Consider the following 22438-nt stretch of genomic DNA (forward strand, 5'->3'; position numbering starts at 1 on the left):
TTGGCAAAATGAGGACTTTAACATAGCCCACCGTGCAGCTGCCAAATAGTTACATACTTTGAGCATTGATTTCCTATAATGACAAAAAGGATGACAGTAATTCAGTCCTTGGTAAACCTCCTCAATTGACATCTGATAATGGCAATCCTATTAAGGAGAACTGTAAAGCTGTCTACCCAGGCAGATCTCTGGTGCTCTCCTAACTTTCTATTCATCCGTGTTACCTCTTGGAGATCCATAAAAACACAGAGTTGACAGCCTCCTGCCACGGGTAACATAGGAAATCAGATGAAGAAGATATTAGATGAACTATCAACATATTATAGGGAACTGCAGAGCTAATTAGAGCTACCACTATAAAACAGATTTACTTTAAACATCGTCTGTATCTTTCACACTTCCTCATCTGTCACACTATTACACGCTGCATCCTGTTCCATGAGAATCAGAACTCGATGACCGTCATGCATTTCCCACATAGGTTCAAACCACAGACAATATCCTTCAAACCACATATCCCCACGGTGCAGCGTGCTACCTACACGTACAAGTGCTTCTGCTCCCCACACAGGGGCAGAAAGTGCTATAGAAACTCTACAATACAACACAAAATTAATCCAGAGAAATGATTGTGGAATGTAACATAAAAGGAAGAGAAATGTGAGGTGTGTTGTAGTGGTGGGACACAGCTACTCAGACACCTCTAAGCAGGAATCATTTGAGGTTGTGGGACACATTTTGGAGAGAGAAGCTCATTCTGTTTGCCTGCAGATTGTGTCCGGTGAATTTATAGACATTGAAATGGGGGTGTTCAAAGTCTCCTAGGTCTCTCTCGATGGGATGCACTGGGAATGATTATTGACTGCTGACTGCGAAACAGCGAAATACTCATCGTCTCTCTGATTATACACCATGTGATACAATCCCTTGTGGTGTATTTTTGCAGCTTTCCCAACAGTTGTCCTTCTGTTACCAGCAAATGCTTGCTAGCTGACTGCTGGAAGCTCTATCTATTCAAGGCAGCATCTCCCCATACACCTGCCAGCTAAAGAGGATGAAAGTGTTGCTGAACAAATGGGAGCCATGTGGAGAAGTGATGCCGGTGCCTTTTGCTGCATCCATCTTTGCGGATTGAGTACACCGCACACATACATTTAAATATTTGAAAAGCATCTTTTGAAATGAATATAGCAAATACAAGCCCATTCACCTTGGAGAAAAATGACTCTTGCCCTCCTTTATCTGCCATTGCTCATTATGGAGATAAATCCTGTGAGAGTCTCTCCGCGGAAGGGAGAGAGAGCGAGAGACCATAATAATCATGATAATGACAGACACACCAGCAGGCAGCCAGCGCGTACCGCAGAAGCGTCTGCTTATCGGTAGCGGGGGAGCGGGCCGTCCCATGGACTCTTTGTAGGTATGTGTGCGTAGTGTGCACCAGGCTCCCTAGGGGTCACCCATTAGACAGAAGCTGCCACTAGGGGAACCTGAGTAGCAGCTCTTTAGTTGATTTGGTTCAAGGAGAGAACATCAAAGTATAAAGCAAAGAGTCAGGAGTTATTGGTCCCTCCTCGTGGTCGCCAGTCCTTTCCATGTTAATATTATGCTCATTAAATATAGGTTTTGCTTACTCTCCTTACCTCACTCAGATTCTAATATTTCTCAAAGTTGTATTCTGCTCCCAAAGCTCGATCTTTGAAGATCTTGAACTTGACTCTACAGCTACATTACCTCCTTCTTCTTACTCCCTTTGGGCTTCTCCCATATCATGTATCACCTCTTCTTGCTGCTCCTTCTTGGACCACCACTAGGTTGTGGAATGTCCTCCCTTCTACTATTTGAGTCATCGGCCCACATCTGGCCCTATGACAAGCAGTAAACATCTGGTTATTTACAGCACAACCAACACTCGTATGGTCATTCCATCTGTTTCTCAGTCTGTTGGCTCACCACCCGGAGGTCCATTTTGTGGTATATGAGTTCTGTCCAACAACAAAGCATATGACAATAACACTTGGAGCATCCACCTTTCCTTTCCTCCTCCCTACATCTAGCTTGTCTCCTTGGCATCACCTTTCTGTTTTGTATAGAAGTCTCACCCACATTCAACAACACTCCACATCCTTCCTTCTGACTATATCTGTGTTTAAAATTTCAATTTCCTGGTTTTTTAAACCACTCCACCTACCTTCTTCGATTATATTGGGCCACAATCTTCACTACGCTCATTAAGGTTCTGCAACTTTTTTTTATCATGTGACCAAAATGTTCAGTAGTTCCAGATTCCTGACCTCCCTCAGGCCAAAGCTCTCAGAGTTCCCTATTTTTCCTACATTCATGCCCTAGAATACCTTTCCTCCTCAGACTGGCAATATCCTTACCGGATGGATAGTTTATAAAAATTGATATATTGCTTTATTGCAATGTATCCTCAAGCCATTTTACTTGCATATTGGAAACTGGGTATTGATAATCTATTTTCTCCTAAACTAATTGAAAAGGAGCACAGGAGTCATGATTTAAATGCATACCCATAATGCTCATTCTGAAAGTCTTGCATGTGTAGTCTGCTGCTCTTTCCATCCTCTTCTCCAATGCATCAGTTCCTCACTATCACCCCTGTTCTTCTTCTTTTGATCCTGACTCCTCACTTTTGAGGCATCCGTTAAGCCTTCTTCCCACACTCATCTTACTTTTGCACTTGGCTTAGCTTTAGCCCTCCACAGTGCAGAAGGTTTCTTGTCAAAACAAAACTCCTTGTAAACATTCCCTTTTCACCTCTCTTCAACATTGCTTTACTGCCACAACAAGGCCACCAAGAAACACCACCCCCATCCTTCGAACTGTCCCAATCTGTTTAATTTGATGGCCTCTTCGACTCCTCAGGTCTTACTACCAAAAGTTTCTTTGCTCAACATGGCTCTAACTTTATTGGTCTTTGTGGCTTATTTTTCTTATAACATTGAACTAAGCTGGACACCAACTCCTTTTTTATATCATGTCCCATCTTTCCACCTTGCACTCGTATCTCTTCTCCATCCTCTTTCTCTCAAGTTTGGAAGATGAATTTCCAGCATACTGCTATTGTGTCTGACCATGTGTCCTCCATTTTATCATTTGACCCCCCCCCCACATATAGCATCGCCCCTTTTTCTTTTTAGTCTTCTTTTGTCCTTTGATCCTTTCACCGTTTCTTGATTTTTAATCTCTTTTGCCACCCTTACAATTTGGTTCATTTTAATTAGTGGTGTTTGACATTCATATTTGTTTTTGTGTAATTAAGTGAAATTTAGGTAAAATGACGTGAAATTACACAGAATTACGTGAAATGTTAAAGTGGCATTTTGAGCTGTATTTTAGGACAAAATGTGTCTTTGCATCCACCTTAGATGTGAGGATGCATTTCACATTTTACAAAGTGCAAACAAAACCTGCGAAAAACATTTGCTTGCACTCTGTCATTCCTATGTATTCAAGTATCGCGTAATTATGTGATATGCATAATAGTATAATTTTACCTAATAAGATTATTATTAAAGCGAAATTATGCTAATTACTCTGGTAATGCAAATTCACCTGGAACTACTTTCAGTCATTATCTTGAGCTTCCAACCACTTTTCTGTTGTTACTACTCCAGCTGCACCTCTACTAAGTTTCCTTAGCACTGTCTTCGCCTTGCTGTCAATAAATGTCCTTCCACATGCTGGGATGGCTTCATAATACCTCTGTTTTTACACCAAATGGTCAATAAAGTTTTGGTCGTTTCAACATGCACTGCACTAATCGGTACCCCTGTAGGACACAGCCTCTCATCATTCAGCTGTGATAGCCCTCCTTAGGATTTCTCCTCTGTAAGCTGAAAGGTAAAGTAAAATTACATTTTCTACTTGAGCTCCCCTGGGTCATAAATGATACTTTGTCCATTGCTTTTTATATGCACTTCTCCTCACTCTCCATCCTCTATTCTTCTTTCGTCACCCCCCGCCCCTTCACAATCTCTCACAACTGAGACATAATGTTGCCTCAAAATTGACTGCATTCCTGTAAAAATCTGCCTTATGTTCACCTTCACTTCTATCCTGCTCAAGCAAGTCCTCATTCTTTGATCATAAATGTTCTTGTTTTGTCTATTTCATTCTGTCTCTCATATTCATCTTCAGGGAAAGCAGAGTTGTGCCGTCAGCATTTCCTTCAGTCTCTATCCTACTGCTCACTTCAGCTCACCAGCTCATTCCATCTTGTTGCTTTCAATTTCACCTTCATCCACTATTATTGAGTGTATCACCAGTTCTTATCCTTGCCCACTGTGCAAGGAGTTGGTGACGCTCATAATGGGCTTACACATCTCCATCCACGAGGGCAGCTTTAGGGCAGTGCGGCTGGTGTAGCTGCACCTGGTGCAGACTTTGGTGGGGGTGCTGTTTTTAAAAATGATTTATGAGTTTCAAAGTACGTGAACTTCCTTTCAGCAGTTGCAGGCAACAACAAAAATTTCAAGATACCTCTGTTGATTAAGGTTACTGCTGGTAAGATAACGGGATTTTGTCTGGTGACAGTTTTGACTCATAAAGTAGCGCAGATGGATAATGTGCCTGCTGCAAAGAACGTGTACCACGTGGATCACAAAAAATGAGCGAGTGAATTATGAGCAGGGATTTAAAAAAATATATATATTTGTCAGAGAGGGACTATGGAGAGACGAGAGGCACTGGTGGAGGGTGGTAGCGAAGGAATTCGTGGACAAGGAGGTCATAGTGGGGGGGCGCCAAAAAAGACCGTCACACCGGGCGCCACCTGTGCTAAAGCTCGCCCTGTCATCCATGCCTTATTGTATACTCAGAATGAGTGAGTGGTATTGCTTAAAAGAAAGAGCAGGTTTGACACAGAAATAAATGTTCCCGTACCACAATGGATCCAAATATACCACATATTAGTAACGTGTGAATGCTACCTCCCATGTCCAAGAAAGAGAAGAAGTCTAGTTCCTAAACTGACGACTTTGAGATCTGGAAACCTGGGTTCTAATCCCGGCTCTGGCATGTGACTGATAGTCTTGTAAATCTGGGCACATTATGTAATGTCTCTGTGCCTTAAACTGTACATGTATGTGATGTCTGCAATGTAAATAAACTATGCAATTGGTGTTGAGATATATATATATATATATATATATATATATATATATATATATATATATACATATAAATATATATATATATACAATAATGTATCAACTCGTAACACCCCATAAATGTATGGCTGAGTCCCCGCCCATCTAGGCTTGTGCTATATAAACACCAATACATACACAATATTCACAGTATAGTTTTAGAGCTCATGGCGTAGCATTTGTGACGTGTTGTGTGGAATTTGCCTAAATTGATTTTTGCGTAATAATGTGAAATGCAGGTCCAACATCTAAAGCTATATTTTAGCACAAAATGCACCCTTGTGTTACTTTTTGACGAGAGGGCACATTTCAGACTAAAAAATAGCACAAAAACACAACTGGCAAAAGTAACAGCCACTCACGTTCGGGCCGTTAACGTTGTACATCCAAGCTCATTGTAAAATATTCCAACCACACCATGCAATTATGCAGTGTGGTATAATAGCGTAATTTCAGGAATTTTACGTAACAGGCGTAATGTGACAATCAAAAAATTATCTAATAAAGCCGGCGTAATTTACATTTTGCCAGGACCTAGTACTGTACACCTCACGACTGGTCAGGCCGGCAGTGAGATTGTGGATCTTGGTCGCGGACAAGAATCAACTACTTTCAGGGGTGGCTTTCCTAACTTAAATGAACATCATCTAAACAAACGTTCAACATTTCGTTAACAGTGATAATATTTAGCCCTAGTATCAAAACATACCACAGTCAGGTAGATATGATGATCAGGCTGTGAATAATTGCCTAGAACCACCTCTCTGCAGCATAATGACTATGTCTCAGTCATCTATGCAGACATCAGTGTCCAAAATGTTCCATGGCTTTGGTGATTTTCTGTTTGTGATGCAAACTTCATCTCCTCCAACACAAACAAATGCTAACAAAATCTCAACCTTACAAACATTTTTCCCTAAATAAATTTCAATCTGCACCTAAATCCACCATTGAGCACTGGATTGCAAATATGCTTGGCTAGGGGCATGGTTAATAAAATTTGAGGGTAGTGAGTTTGGTTGGATTTTGGAAGTAAATACAGGCAGACTTCTTGTAAGGAGATATTTATGTCAGGCTGGAATTTTGGCAGTCTTTATTTTGGTGTCCATGTGGTTTCAAAATATGTTTTAGCATGCCTGGCTTTATCGCTGGGCTGCTTGATCTGATTACATTGCTGAAATTCCCTTCCATTTCCTATCTGATTTCCCCTGGTCAAGCATCCCTTCATATATTCCCGTTCTCTCCCCTCATTTCCTGAGCTTTTATTTTTTAATAAAGAAAGGGACCTTTTCCATGGAAAGTGGTGTGCAGTGTGTCAATGTATCTTTACAAGAGCAGTCTTTCATTCTGGAATGCAGGAAGCCAAGTGTCCAGAGTGGTGAAATACTCCTGAACCCCAAAGTTATAACCTTATGTACAAATATATCGTCTACATTCAGTGTCAGTATGCATCGCCTGTTTATTGATGCAAGTCATTATACTGTTTACATTTGTTGGTTTATATTTCATGAAATTGTTTGAACCAAAAGACTAGACAGAGGAAAGGAGGATGCACGTCACGTGATCTGCCTTCGTGGCCAGTATGTTAACTGTTCAAGAAGGCGACAGCCCCTAGTTCCATCTTTCCAAATTTGCCAATCCGTGTGATCCTGGGCAGGTGAACTCGTCTTTACCTCAATCCCTTCTCTTGCAAAATCTACAATGCCGAGAAATAAACCAATCCCAATATTAAGTGAGACATAAAAAGTGGGTTTTTACCTTCCTGCTGGGGGTGACTGAAAGACGGCGGGGGGGGGGGGGGGAAGGGGGGGTTGTGCGTGGATCTCAGGCCACCTAGCTGCCACCTTGGCCGCCATTGCAGCAGCTCTAAGGGTAACCTTGAGACCATGGCTTAAACGAATTTAACTTTCACAATGCAGGCAGGGCCTGTGATGTCAGGTTGCTAGGTAACTTCATCCCACCACAGCTGCAAAGTTCCTGGCACTGGAATATCTTTACAAATCTTTGTCTTCAGAAGTGTCTGCTCAGTTGGTTCAAAAGAAAAGCATTGGCACTTCAACTCCCATGGTGCACTGAGTTGTTTTCGAAAACCAATGACCGTAGCCCAGCGTCCTCGTCGCCATGGAATCATCTGGCAACCTTACCTGAAGCACGAAGCCTGTCAACAACGAAGGGACGCCAAACGTCACTACAATCATCGAATGTGGGCCAGATCCAATGTGGGGGGGCAGCAAATTATTTTTTTCACTAAGGGTGCAAAAACGCGGCTGTGTCTCCCTAAATTGCTTTTACAATAAGCCTTTGAGGCAGTAATAAGTGCCTGTGGACGGGGTTTTACACTGCAGCATATGCTGCTGTGACTCAATCGAAGGGCCCTCGCGCCAGAGAATGCACGAGACCGCTATGAAGGTGCCTTGAGCGCCTTGAGTCCTCCGTGGTGTACTGTTCGGGGAGGGACGCTGTACCCGGGCCCCCTCCTCGCGCGCCCCCTCCTCGCGCCGTGCGGCGGGACGTTCCTGCTGTCACAGTTATGATTCTGTAACAAGGGGATTTTCTTTGATAGCGGCCCGTTGTCAAGCAGATGAAACAGGCGCCATCCCGTCTGAGTGCCAGGGCTGCATAAATCACTGTCCGGGACACTCATTCTTATTGACAGATCCATTCCCGGCTGCAGATCTGCTTAGAGGCTGCCACGGAATGCTAATGCCAGGGCTCGCGGCGCAGGGCACCGCGGATGTCACACCTCGGAGGGAGATGGGCAGAGGGGGCGCCAAATGCGATGAAACAGGGGGCTGCTGGGGGTGTGAGCCGAGGCGGGCAGGTGGCACTGCAAGGTACAGGGCAAGTGTGACATAGAGGCAGGCTGGTGGCACTGCAGGATACAGGCAGGTGTGTGAGAGAGAGGCGGGCAGGTGGTACTGGGGAGACAGGCAGGTGTGTGGGAGAGAGGTGGGCAGGCAAATGCGCACTGCAGGAGACAGGCAGGTGTGTGAGAGAGAGGTGGGCAGGCAAATGCGCACTGCAGGAGACAGGCAGGTGTGTGGGAGAGAGGTGGGCAGGCAAATGCGCACTGCAGGAGACAGGCAGGTGTGTGAGAGAGAGGTGGGAAGGTGGCACTGCAAGGTACAGGGCAAGTGTGACACAGAGGCAGGCAGGTGGCACTGCAGGATACAGGCAGGTGTGTGAGAGAGAGGCGGGAAGGTGGTACTCGGAAGACCAGCGTGTGTGAGAGAGAGGCGGGCAGGTGGTGCTCGGGAGACAGGCAGGTGTGTGAGAGTGAGGCGGGCAGGTGATACTGGGGTGACAGGCAAGTGTGTGGGAAAGAGACGGGCAGGCAAATGCGCACTGCAGGAGACAGGCAGGTGTGTGAGAGAGAGGCGGGAAGGTGGCACTGCAAGGTACAGGGCAAGTGTGACACAGAGGCAGGCAGGTGGCACTGCAGGATACAGGCAGGTGTGTGAGAGAGAGGCGGGAAGGTGGTACTCGGAAGACCAGCGTGTGTGAGAGAGAGGTGGGCAGGTGGTGCTCGGGAGACAGGCAGGTGTGTGAGAGAGAGGCGGGCAGGTGATACTGGGGAGACAGGCAAGTGTGTGGGAAAGAGACGGGCAGGCAAATGCGCACTGCAGGAGACAGGCAGGTGTGTGAGAGAGAGGCGGGAAGGTGGCACTGCAAGGTACAGGGCAAGTGTGACACAGAGGCAGGCAGGTGGCACTGCAGGATACAGGCAGGTGTGTGAGAGAGAGGCGGGAAGGTGGTACTCGGAAGACCAGCGTGTGTGAGAGAGAGGTGGGCAGGTGGTGCTCGGGAGACAGGCAGGTGTGTGAGAGAGAGGCGGGCAGGTGATACTGGGGAGACAGGCAAGTGTGTGGGAAAGAGACGGGCAGGCAAATGCGCACTGCAGGAGACAGGCAGGTGTGTGAGAGAGAGGCGGGAAGGTGGCACTGCAAGGTACAGGGCAAGTGTGACACAGAGGCAGGCAGGTGGCACTGCAGGATACAGGCAGGTGTGTGAGAGAGAGGCGGGAAGGTGGTACTCGGAAGACCAGCGTGTGTGAGAGAGAGGCGGGAAGGTGGCACTGCAAGGTACAGGGCAAGTGTGACACAGAGGCAGGCAGGTGGCACTGCAGGATACAGGCAGGTGTGTGAGAGAGAGGCGGGAAGGTGGTACTCGGAAGACCAGCGTGTGTGAGAGAGAGGTGGGCAGGTGGTGCTCGGGAGACAGGCAGGTGTGTGAGAGAGAGGCGGGCAGGTGATACTGGGGAGACAGGCAAGTGTGTGGGAAAGAGACGGGCAGGCAAATGCGCACTGCAGGAGACAGGCAGGTGTGTGAGAGAGAGGCGGGCAGTTGTCCTCGGGAGACAGGCAGGTGTGTGAGAGAGAGGCAGGCAAATGCGCACTGCAGGACACAGGACAGGTGTGACGCAGAGACAGGCAGATGGCACTGGGGGACCCAGGCAGGTGTGTGAGAGAGAGAGAGACAGGCAGGTGTGTGAGAGAGAGAGACAGGCAGGTGGTACTGGGGAGACAGGCAGGTGTGACACAGAGGCAGACAGACAGCACTGGGGGAGACAGGGATGGTGTGTGTGACCAAGACAGGCAGGCGGCTCGGGGGAGATATGACAGGTGTATGAGTCTGAGGCAGAGGACGGTACTGCGAGAGAGAGTCCAGGTATGTGAGTCCGAGGCAGGAAGACGGCACTGGGGGAGACCGGGCACGTATGTGACGCCGAAGCAGAAAGACAACACTACGGGGAGGCAAGGTCAGTGCTTAATTTGTGCTTGTGGTTTCCGGTGCTGAGCTCCGGCACTTATTTTTTAGGGCCGGGGCTTATTCTTCTGCCTCAAGCATTTGCTGCGAGCAAAAGACACATATGGGAAAGACAGAGAAAGGGAAAAACGAAAAAGCGTCAAAAAGGGAGAAATTAGAGAGCTGCAAGAGTGAGCTGAAGGGGCAGGAAGTGGCTATAAATAGAGTAAAGAGGCCTGAGATGGCTTCAGGATTACGCCGCCTCAGTATTCCGTGTTCACACATTTAATTGCAGCAGCCGCGTGTTTAGGGGGAGGGCTTTGGGCACCAGTACCTTTTTATTTACAAATTAAGCACTGGGCAAGGTATATGTGTGAGACCAAATTCAGGCAGCTAGCCCTGGGGGAGACAGGTTAAGATTGTGACACCAGTCAGCCAAACTAGCCAGGGATGCTAATGATGGGACAGGTGTGTTCAACTAAAGAGACAACCATGTAAGATCAAGTCAGTGTAGGGCACTGAGGATGAAACAGGATTGTTCAAGGAAAGAGACACGCCAGTCAGGCAAACTAGCCAGGGACTCTGAGAATGAGACAGGTCTACTCATGCAGTGAGGTTTTTTTTGTAAGACAAAGCCAGGCCTAAGGCACCTCAAAGTGCACCTGAACTTCTGTGGGACCTAGACAGCCAGGGGGCGCTGAAGAGGAGATAGGTGTTCTCAAGTGAGAATGCGCTCCTGGCGAGAGGCACTGCAGATGAGACACACGTACTATGGGAAACAGACTTGCGTGAGGGTGATGCACTGAGGAGATACTGACATCTTTACTCAAGTATGGGGAAATACAAATGAGTGTCACAGGAGAGGAGACGTGCAAATAAGTAAAAAGAAACATTGTTGAGAAGAAACTAGAAAGCACTGGGGATTAGACAAGTGTCTTCCTGGACAGAGGCACACTTTTAAGCAGTCATTTGAGTCTCTCTAAAGATAGAGCTGTGATCTATCTGTGAGGAAAGACTGACAACAAGAACCACTGCAAGACCATCAAAGCATCCTAGTCCAGATGGATATACCAGTGTGGAGGAGGCCGTCAGTCTCAAGCCACATACATGGAGGCCTTCCAGGGATGTAATGGACCATGCCACATGCCTATGCTATAATCGTATACTGGGCTTAACTTCAGCAGTCCCACCTTTCTAAAGGCATTGACCTGTCTGGACACCTTCTGCCTGCTAGTAAAGTAAATCTGTTTCTTCATTCGTCAAGGTGTAAGTCAGTTAAGAGGATGGAAAAGGAGCCATAACCACCACATGTCTGTAGGATGAGAGGCAGGACCTTAAAAGGCAGATGTGCAGTACACCTCAGCCATGATCAACAAAAGCACTACTTGAGCCCAGTGATCAGGTATGATGAACCTCCCAAGTTGCCTGCCACAACAAGTGTGCTTCAGAAAACCATTCCTTTGGGGTGGCTGTTGGATAATCCAGGACATCTCACCTATTTAACTGATCAAAGTCCATGACCTTACGCAGAACTCCATCTGTGATCCTGGAAGGGTCTGCGAAAAGTAGGAAGGGCACAGATGCAATTTATTTATAAGCTTAATTTAACAAAGTGTAGTTCTACACACATTAATAAAAGAAGGTATTAAGAGACCTTGCCTGCAATCCAGCTCTAAAATATTTATGAATATTCAAATAAGTGCTATGGCCAACAAATTAGGACTTTTGTATTTAATGAGAGACAAGTGTAAACCAAAGAATACTGGCTGCTTGCAGCAAGGATGGAAAAACCCAGAAGGAGAAGGTTTAACATGGGCATCTCAATTATTCTCTGCCCTATGATATTGATTTAGTATGACACGGTATACAGTATCTTGGATAAGGCAGAATTAATGCTGAATAATTTACTTGTTTCTGTGTAAATTGAATTGAAAATCACTTTTCAAATGAAACACCTGATTTTTACCACGTTCATTTATTTTTGAAACATTGGTGAGGTTTTTTATACACCAACCTAACCTCATTTGCACTTCTCAATTGTTTGTTTCGTAACCTTGGAAGGTAAATTGTGTGTATCTACTATAAGGTTAGCAAAAAGCGGTTTTAGTGCAAGCACACCAGGCTGACATTTTAGAGGGATGTGTATCATGGTACATTAGAAACGACGGAAGGAAACTGAAATCTGGCCTTTAATAATATAAAATGTGAAAAAGTTCTGGATTTTCAGAAAGCTACAAATGTTTATATTGAACAAAAAATTCTCCTCGGGTTGTTATAGCTGAATACGGTTTTAAAGCTGGCCGTTTCTCCAGGAACGCTCATCTCTTTGGAATAATTCATGACAATTTTTCCTACAAACAGAAAACTGAGAGTTTTCAGATATGAACAGCCGATGTTAAAAATGAAAATAATTTAACCTGTTTTATTATCCCGGAGTGTAAATTGATATTGTTCTCTTGGATGGAGGTAGAATTCTGAGTAGGAAATATGGAGGACCAAAATATCGCAACCCAAGTGTATATAGGGAAGGTTAGGTTTAATATACTTAACTCCACGTCTACATACCTTGACAAAACATATATATATATACACACATATATATATATATATATATATATATATATATATATATATATATATATATAACTATCTTCATGATATGCAGATGTGGAGTTAGGGAGAGTAAACCTACACTTAGCTATGTATACTTACCGCCTGAGTATTTTGGTTTCTGTTAATGGCCAGGATATTCTGGTAATTTAATATTATAGACTTATAGCCTGCTGCAGCGGGCTATCCCTGTCGTTAAATGCCCGCTCCAGCGTTCGGCGAGGGCCTTTACCAAGGGAGCGGGACTGGTATAATCCAGTTACGAACGGCTTTAAGACTATTAGAACATTCTGCCACTAGAGGGCAGAATGTTCTAATAAATAAAACAAAGTCCTCACGGAGCCCGATGACTCCCCTCGGGCCCTGTGAGGCCTTTGGTATCAGCTGTTGCTGTGAACAAAGAATATTGGAATGTTGACACTCCAAACTTTTACCAACCAGTAAAAGCCCAGAGCACTCCATTGTCTCCAATGGAGCTCCCAACATTCCAATGTTCTAATCCAGGTTACAACCATTATTCTGTGGAGCTGTTGTCACTGAACAGTCCTGCTTCATGAGCAGAGAACTCTTGACCAACACTGCACATCTGTGGTCCTATAATATTTAATTTTGACTTGTGATGGTTCAATAGTTGTGTGTTCATTCAATAATACAACATATGAAGCACCTCGTCAAACTTTATTGAATATTGGTAAATGTCCTTAGTAGTGATTGGTAAAAAGATATAGAATACATCTTCAGTTCTGAAGTCCTATCAAAAGGACCTGAACTGAACTTACATACGAAAAAAGGCCTGTTTTGTGGGTGTACATTCACATGTTGGATTCACAAACCATGCACTGACTGACTCACAAACTGATTTATCTTCAAATAAATTGTCAACCAGCTTGGAGAAATAACAGGTGTGAGTAAATCTGGTACCAGAAGAGGGAAAGGAGGTTTTAATCGTACGAATATTTGCCAAAAATGGAATCTCCGATAGATTAGAGAGTTTGTGACTATTCACAAACTTTCGTAATGACCATTTTTACCCTGGATAAGAATCACAATTTACTTCCATTAAAGTATGATGTTAGTCCTTATTCAGGAGATGAATAAGGAGAAATAACCCCCAAAAATAGTAAATCTGTAAGCGAAGGTGTTTCACGCAGAACAGTATTTTGTCTGCCGAGGCAAAGCAGAAAATATCGTTTAAAATGCAATTGCCTTTTAGCGGAGTATCATGCAACAATTTTACCTTATCATTGTGTCATTCCCAAGAATGCAACCTTGCTTATCTGCAGAACGTGCAGGTTCACGAAAACATGTACAGGCAGCAGTACGAAGGCACACTCTTTTACAAACTTTTACATGCCTTTGTGGGCTACCTATTAGTAAAAGCGCCAAGAGGGCTAAGTACTTTCGATTTATACTAACTGCATAGGACTATCCCCTGAATATCCACATTTTATTCACTTTTGGATGTTCTTGGCATAATTCTCACAGGCTTGTCACACAAGGAGAAAACACACTAGAGAAGCGCCTCTTTACCTCCGACCACACCCACAACACCCAGACAAAGTTCACCACCTGCATGTCCAAAGTCATCCACTGAATGACAACTAACTGTCTGAAACTCAACTCTGACAAGACAAAGGTGCCACACTTTTCAAAAGACCTCTCCCTATTGACTTCAGTCCAATGGCAGCTGAAACAGGAACAAACCCAACCTGCCTAACCAAGCCAGAAACAGGAATAGAGGCAGAAATTCCACTCTTGATGACCCGCCAGATCAACACAGTCGACTTCTGCCCCACACCCTCAAGCTCCTCAGAAAAACTTTTAAATGGCTCCTGCTCAACATCACACATGCCCTGATGACCAGCAAGCACTCTACATTGGCATCACAGCACATCTCAGCAGGAGGCTCCGAGTCATTCAAATCACAGCAGCCAGGCTGATGCTCAGACTCCAACCCTACACCCACATTTCCACACATTTCAAATATCGCCACTGGCTTTCAGTCCACAAGCATGCATTCTTCAAGCTCTTCACACACACACACAGGTAAGTCCTACACAATTAGGCCCTGCATCACTGTACAGCTGCATCAGCATCCACATCCCTATAAGATACATCTGCTCTTCCAGCCTCCTGCATGCCCTCGGCTCCCCAGCCGAAGAGCCAAAACCAGTGGATGTGCCTTCTCGCAACTGGCCTACAAAGCCTAGAGTGACCTCCCCCTGCACATCAGAGCCACCAGTTCAGTCCTTGATTCTGCAAAAAACTGAAAACTTAGTTCTTACAATAGGCCCCAGCTAGGACTGCATCATTCTTATTCGCGTACCAGGATACCCTCCCAGGTGATATGTACACCCTAAAAGTATGCATACTATAATATAATGCAATTTAATTTAATATTCTCTGGTTTAACACATCATCCCCCATTTCACTTTTTAAAAAGAAGTGGCAGATATTTCTGGGCACCAGAAGTCTATACGTCCATTTGTTCTTGAAAGGCAGGTCCATTGTCTTATTCTGTATATCTCTCAGGCATCATTTTTATCACATAATCAATGCGTTGTTAAGCAGATGATTACAGTTGAGACCATCTTTCAATTTTGTTACTCTGCCAAAAAGTGGTGTTTGAATTGTAGGAAGTCAAAATATGGACACCAGCACACATGCAGGCATTCAGTTCATCTCCAGTATCACATAAGGGCTGAAAAGCCCATGGTCATTGTCATCCCAGAGCCTTAGTGGGAAGAATGAGGCCAGTTCTCCTGCCAGTGATGTCAGTATGGTAACTAGAGCTTCCTTCTACACATTCAATGCTGCTGCAGTGTGACATGGAAGGAGGGCTTTGTAGAATAACAGGCGAGCCCTGGCTCCAAGGCCACCGGGAGTCCACCTCTGCCCATGTCAACTACATCCTGCAGTGAAGGATGAGCCCGTGCAGCATTGTAGGGAAGTCCAAGCTGACAAGCCATCATTCGACTAAAATTGTGAATAATTCAACCAGGAAAAGGGAACACCAGGCATTCAAGATTGAGGGAACAATCATGCAACACAGGGGAAGCAGTAAGACTATTAACCAGTCTAGTAAGACAGCTTCAAGTAGCGGTCATGTGTGCGCGTGTAAACTATATGTCAAAGAATTTGCTTATTGGTCCTTTCTTCATTTTCTGTCAGTGCCACTGGGTTTATTAATGATAAACCCATCTTTAGTCATAAAGGGTCATTTCTGTTTATAGTGTGTCATAAATAGAAGTGCTGTCTATTATATCTTATATGGTATGATATTTTTGGTCTGATGTTAGAATGTGAGAATTACTAAAAAAGTTGAAATAATAGGTACCACCGTTCCAACTTTATGTCAGGGCTTCTAGATGTGCAAAACCAATCAGAATAAAAACAGAGATAGGATAAAAAAGTAACTTGTTAACAGTGCCTAGAAATAATGCTTGTTGTTTTCTGAAAATGGTAGTGCAGAGAATATCAATGGAACTCCTCTGAGCACTGAGGATGAGAATATCAATGCAACTCCTCTATCCCTCAAATCTTACCTAAAGGAAGCTCCACGTTACTTTACTGTTACCTGTAAAACCAAGTCAGCCAGAGACACTGAAAGGTGTACTTAAGCGAAGAGACAATCCTGTAAGATCAAGTCAGTCAGTGACACTGAGGATGAGACGAGGAAGGTGTTCTCATACAAACACACGCCCGTAAGACCAACCAACCAGGATACACCGAGGATGGAACTGGTGTTCTCATACAAACAAAACACCCATAAGACCAACCAACCAGGAGGCGCTGAGGACGAGACAGGTGATCTCATACAAACAAAACACCCATAAGACCAACCAACCAGGAGGCGCTGAGGACGAGACAGGTGTTCTCATACAAACACACACCCGTAAGACCAACCAACCAGGATACACCGAGGATGGAACAGGTGTTCTCATACAAACACACGCCTGTAAGACCAAACCAACCAGAAGGCGCTAAGGATGACACAGGTGTTCTCATACAAACACACGCCTGTAAGACCAACCAACCAGGATACACCGAGGATGGAACAGGTGTTCTCATACAAACACATGCCTGTAAGACAAAACCAACCAGAAAGCGCTAAGGATGACACAGGTGTTCTCATACAAACACACGCCGGTAAGACCAACCAACCAGGAGAAACCGAGGATGCAACGGGTGTTCTCATACAAACACACACCTGCAAGACCAAGCCACCAGGAGGCGCTGAGGATGAGACAGGTGCTGTCATACAAATAGACACACCTTTAAGAACAAACCAACCAGGAGGTGCCGAGGACGAGACTGGTGTTTTCATACAAATAGACACACCTGAAAGAAGAAGCCAACCAGGAGGCGCCGAGGACGAGACAGGTGATCTCATACAGAGACAGGTGATCTCATACAGATAGACTCACCTGTAAGACCAACCAACCAGGAGGCGCCGAGGACGAGAGAGGTGCTCTCATACAAATAGACACACCTGAAAGAACAAGCCACCCAGGAGGTGCTGAGGACGAGACAGGTGATCTCATACAAATAGACACACCTTTAAGAACAAACCAACCAGGAGGTGCTGAGGACGAGACAGGTGTTCTCATACAAATAGACACACCTGAAAGAAGAAGCCAACCAGGAGGCGCCGAGGACGAGACAGGTGATCTCATACAGATAGACACACCTTTATGAACAAACCAACCAGGAGGTGCCGAGGACGAGACAGGTGTTCTCATACAAATAGACACACCTGAAAGAAGCCTACCAGGATGCGCCGAGGATGAGACAGGTGTTCTCATACAAATAGACACACCTGTAAGACCAACCAACCAGGAGGCGCCGAGGACGCGACAGGTGATCTCATACAGATAGACACACCTGTAAGACCAAGCCAACCAGGAGACGCCGAGGACGAGACAGGTGCTTTCATACAAAGAGACACACCTGAAAGACCAAGCCAGCAAGGAGAGACTGAGGATGAGCAGGTGCTCTCAAACAAAGAGACACGCTTGTAAGACCAAGCCAGCCAGGAGACACGGGGATGAGACAGGTGCTTGCAAACAAAGAGACACACCTATAAAACAAAGACAACCAGGAGACACTGAGGATGAGACAGGTGCTCTCAAACAAAGAGACACGCCTGTAAGACCAAGCTAACAAGGAGACACTGACATGAGACAGGTGCTCTCAAACAAAGAGACATGCCTGTAAGGCCAAACCACCCAGAAGACACTGAGGATGAGACAGGTGCTCTCAAACAAAGAGACATGCCTGTAAGACCAAGCTAACAAGGAGACACTGACATGAGACAGGTGCTCTCAAACAAAGAGACATGCCTGTAAGGCCAAACCACCCAGAAGACACTGAGGATGAGACAGGTGCTCTCAAACAAAGAGACACGCCTGTAAGACCAAGCTAACAAGGAGACACTGACATGAGACAGGTGCTCTCAAACAAAGAGACATGCCTGTAAGGCCAAACCACCCAGAAGACACTGAGGATGAGACAGGTGCTCTCAAACAAAGAGACATGCCTGTAAGACCAAGCTAACAAGGAGACACTGACATGAGACAGGTGCTCTCAAACAAAGAGACATGCCTGTAAGGCCAAACCACCCAGAAGACACTGAGGATGAGACAGGTGCTCTCAAACAAAGAGACATGCCTGTAAGGCCAAACCACCCAGAAGACACTGAGGATGAGACAGGTGCTCTCAAACAAAGAGACATGCCTGTAAGACCAAGCTAACAAGGAGACACTGACATGAGACAGGTGCTCTCAAACAAAGAGACATGCCTGTAAGGCCAAACCACCCAGAAGACACTGAGGATGAGACAGGTGCTCTCAAACAAAGAGACATGCCTGTAAGACCAAGCTAACAAGGAGACACTGACATGAGACAGGTGCTCTCAAACAAAGAGACATGCCTGTAAGGCCAAACCACCCAGAAGACACTGAGGATGAGACAGGTGTACTCGAGCAGGGACATGTTAGACTGAGTTATGATGCTGAAACCTTTCCAAAATGAGGCAAAAGAGCGACAACTGCAGAGTCACAACATGTAGACGTATATGATCCTTTCACAGACGAGTATTTGCCCCATCAGACACCATGCCCTGGCAAAGTCAATTGGTCCTGGTTTAATGTACTGACACTTGCAACATAAGCAAATTAGAGCGAGACACGTAGAAGGGATCCAGCAGGTGTGGACAGGGGTTATGTAGTTGTAAAGTGGTGCAGAAAGCAGCTGAATGCAATGACTCAAAAGGCAATGCAATGATACATCCAAACAGCAAACAGCATCAAGTGAGAGATGAGCCACGATCCGATCGACAGTCTCAAGGGCAATAGCTACAGGAGGGCGGTCAAAGAAAGGACATGTTTGAAAGGGGTGGACCCAAAGTCCAATCCATGTGTGTTGGTAGCAATATGTCTGTTTCACAGCTGCCCTAACAAACCCAAAACCGGAAAAAACAGAATCCTTACCTCCCTAGATGCTAATCTAAGCTCACAAAAGTGTCATCTGCAAGTTCTTGGAGGTATTTAAATTGTGTTCCAGTAGGTTAATCTGCCCCATTTCTTCCCCGTATTAACCTGGTCACTAATGCATTTTCCCACAAAGAAGTATTGATTCATTTTTGGTACCTAATATCCATTAAAATGACCTTGCTGGAGTACGAGCCAGCCTTCATTGCAGGAGTGTTAAAGGTAGGTCCCATATGGTGGGAGCGATTCCAGATTTATAGGATAGCCACCAAAAATAAAGATACATATAGTAAATCTAAATGGAAATACTTTCTGAAGAGAGCCTGGAAGTCTGCCTTAGATTCAGAATCCAGACATTGTGCAGGAATGGTGGATGCAGTAAAGAGAACCACATACAAGTGGGTATATCGAGGTAGAATGCAAGAACATGTTGGATTTTGAAAGGTGATGAGGATTCACTCTCACAAACAGAGCGCTTGGTAAGCTCTCTTCTTCGGGAGGCAGGCTGGAGATGCGCAGGCCTGATTCACCTTCCCAAGGTCGTTGCTTGGATTTGGAAAGCTAGCGAAGAGGTCCCGCAGCGGGAGGGAAGGCGGGCGGAAGAGAGTTAATGAGACCAAAAGGAAGCTTGGCTCCTCTCACTCGTTGGGCAATAAAAGTGAAGAATGGATCCGATTGGATTTTCAGTTTATCATGGCTGCAGCACAGGTGTCAGATCCAGAGACATCATTTGTCACTCCAGCGTCTGCTGGCATCTGCTAAGCACGCGGCGGAGGAGGCGGGGTAGCGGGTGGACCGGGGCTTACGGAGTTAGCCGGCTCCGGCCCAATATTTAGCTGTCACTTTGAGGTGAAGTCCATTGCTTCTGGTGATGTAGAGAGGGTGAGACTAGGAGTGACGGGGGAGCTTGGCCTCCAGGTAAAGAGGTTTCAGACTGTCAGCGGAGAGTGAGTCTCTAAATCAAGCGGTCGCCTCCCCTGTTCTTGTCTGCACCTCTCATCCTCTCTTTTGTAACCTGTCCTCATCTTCAGTTCTTAATTCCCTGCATCTCAAACTCCCTCTGTTTTTCTTTTATTTCTTCAACTTACCTCCAATTATTAGCTACTTCTTTTTTTTCTTGATAGCCCTTACTAGGGTAATGTTACCATCTGTTGCACATTCTGGCACGAGGGCTCAAATCCTTAGCAACAGCTATAAAACAGCGTTATTTGTATTGTTCATATTATTATCAGGATAACTATATTTGTAATAATTGCAATAATTAGTACTTGTAAAACATTAGCATTGTGATATATCTTGTTCATCAGGCCCTTCCTCCATACGATCCTTCCCCTCTTCTCAGATTTTTCCCTCTCCCATCTCATCTTTCGTATTGTCTCTCTAGCCTACTTTCCCACTCTTTCTTCACTCTTTCTCGTCTTCCTCTCCCGTTATCATCCTCTACTTCCATGCCTCACCTTACTCTTCTGCCCCTCCATTCTCCTGTCTTTTCGTGCTCTGTTCCGTTGCATTAGAAGGGTTTGGTTCGCGCTGGGTGGGAGCCATCACCAGGCGCTTCAGAGAACAGAGATGGTACAAAGTCAGGCACGTGACACAGGATGGATAGACAAGCATCTGTCCCCCATCTTATCACTTCAATATTCCTCTTCTCTTCCTTCCTCATATTCATCTGCAATCTGCTCTAACCTTGCTATTTTTCGCTCTCCTTCCATGCTTCTCCTTATACTATCTCCCTCTCCTCACCTTCCTGTATACTTCCATTCACTACCCTTTCTACTATCCCACGCGTCCGCAGAACTACAACCGGCGGTAGATCATTCTCACACCTCGCCGCCAAAACGTGGAACATTCTTCCCACCCACCTGAGCCAGACCAAAGACCTCCTTACCTTCAGGAAACTTCTCAAGACCTGGCTGTTCGAGCAGTAGCAGCACCTCCCCCCTCCTTCTCCTCCCTCTGCTCCTCAGCCCCTTGAGACGCTCACGGGTGAGTAGTGCACTTTACAAATACCCGATTGATCCCCTCCCATGACTTCTCCTTTTGTTTCAACATGTTACACTCTCTCACCTGCCCCTTGCCTCACCTCCACCAAACATTTCACTGTCCTAACTTTATCTTTCTGGTTACTTTCCTTCAAAACCTACCTGGAGACGTATCAGCACCTTGTAAGGATTGCCTGCATGACAGTGAGGTGCAGTCTTCAGAGGAACCCCATCAGATCCACGTGGGAGGACTTTGTGTAGTAAGAGAAGTCCATAATGAAAGACACTGGTGCCAAATCCCAGTTTTCTGCCAGCATCAACCTGAGACTTGACAAGCTGTTATAACTTCTGTAACTGTTTTACTGTCCAGCTAATCATATTCATGCAAAAGTGTCATTTACCTGACATGTTCCTGTCTGCCACATCACTCACCTTCAGTGTAACACTGACATGAGCATGCACTGTATCAGAACAAAATATTCAAGGGGCATCCTACAAGAACGTTTAAGCAGAACCCCCTTTGACACATTTCAATAGCAGGGGTGGTTCCTCCTAAGGAGCCGAGGAGCGTCACCCCACCTGCTGCAAGCGCAGCAGGCAAACAAATAAATAAAATGGCATAATTAATGCCATTTTATTTTTCCCTCATGCTGTGTACAGCACGATCGTGAGGGCAGGGGGTGGGGCTGCATCCTGTGTTTGCAGGATGACTGCTGCTCCTTACAGTGCGCATGTTGGGTTGACCGGCTGTCTAGCTACAGCCAGCCCGACATGCGCACTGTAAACCCAGCAGTCCCTTCGCTGTGAAACAGCCGGCGGGATTGCTGGCATAAGATTGCTGGCACAGGCTCCCTGCTTCAAAATGAGCACTGAGTTAGCCTGCTCCTACCAGTCCTGGTGCTTCTGTCATGCTCAGAACAGTATGAGAGGAGCTCCAGGATTGGTTGAAATCCCATTCCATTGAGCAGGAAGGAAGTCCTTCCATTCCTGCTCAGTGGACGCCGAGGGGACCCGCAGATACAGTGAGTTGGGCGCCATCTCGCACCACCATATTTATGACCTGCAGGCCGCCACTGTTCTATAGTACAAATTAATTTGAGCTGTTCATTTTGCAGTCTGATTTGTAAGCTGGGCTGCTCAGGTGGTCTTAGCATGCGCATTGTCTGGTGAGCAACTGTTTTGTTTGTCTGGTATATGGGCTGGTTGCTGAGAGGACAGATGAAGGTGGTCCTTACGAGGAAATGAAAAGTCGGAGAAGAGTCCTCTGAGAGCTGAGAGATAGAAGTACTTCTCAAGGTTAAGCTGCCAACAAAAGTCCTACTCCGGGGTACCAGAAGGATGTTATTAGTGTTAGGAAAACCTTCAAATTTGGTTTGCCTTTCATGTTCTTATTACAAGCACGTCCCAGTGACAAAAATTGCACGTAGTAAGAAAA

Source organism: Pleurodeles waltl, chromosome 8, assembly GCF_031143425.1.
Source record: "Pleurodeles waltl isolate 20211129_DDA chromosome 8, aPleWal1.hap1.20221129, whole genome shotgun sequence".
NCBI lineage: Eukaryota > Metazoa > Chordata > Amphibia > Caudata > Salamandridae > Pleurodeles > Pleurodeles waltl.